This window comes from Alligator sinensis, unplaced genomic scaffold (assembly GCF_000455745.1).
Source record: "Alligator sinensis unplaced genomic scaffold, ASM45574v1 scaffold407_1, whole genome shotgun sequence".
NCBI lineage: Eukaryota > Metazoa > Chordata > Crocodylia > Alligatoridae > Alligator > Alligator sinensis.
This window is the reverse complement of record NW_005842464.1, coordinates 826,751-827,304: the sequence shown is the minus strand read 5'-3', so window position 1 is coordinate 827,304 and position 554 is coordinate 826,751.

Here is a 554-nt window from a genome sequence, read left to right as displayed (position 1 = left end):
ACCCCGTCTTCCAGCCCTGAACCCGGAGAGGCCCAGGCAGCGGATACGGGGCGATCGGGCCCAGCAGGGAAGGCCCCGCACGCTGCAGGGGAAGGGGAGGGACCCCCGGGGACGCGGCTTCCTCGTCTGTATTGGGCAACCGGGCTGGCGCTGGGCACAGCAGCCTCCCCCACTGCACCAGCCCCTGCACCCCGGCCCCTCTCCAGAGCGGGGCAGAGTCTGTCCCAGGGCAGCTGGCAGGCAGCAACCGTTGTCTTCCAGGCACAGCAAAGTCCCATCTACGCTTGCAACGCCAGCTCTGCATGCCAGGCACCTGCGTGGCTGTGCGGATGGGCTGAGCACAGCCACGTGCCCAGGTGACAAGGGAAAGGCTCTGCCCACCCCCTTGGCCTCGTCCCAGAGCCGGGGGGCCGCAAGCAGCTGAGCAGGTGCCCGACCCACACACGACCCGCTCTGCGTCACGGTGACCCCCGGGGCCGGCTCAGGTGTCCTCCTCCCTGCTGACATGCGCGGGGTTGGGGCGCCCCGGCCTCGCGCGGCCCGGTGCCCGGGGA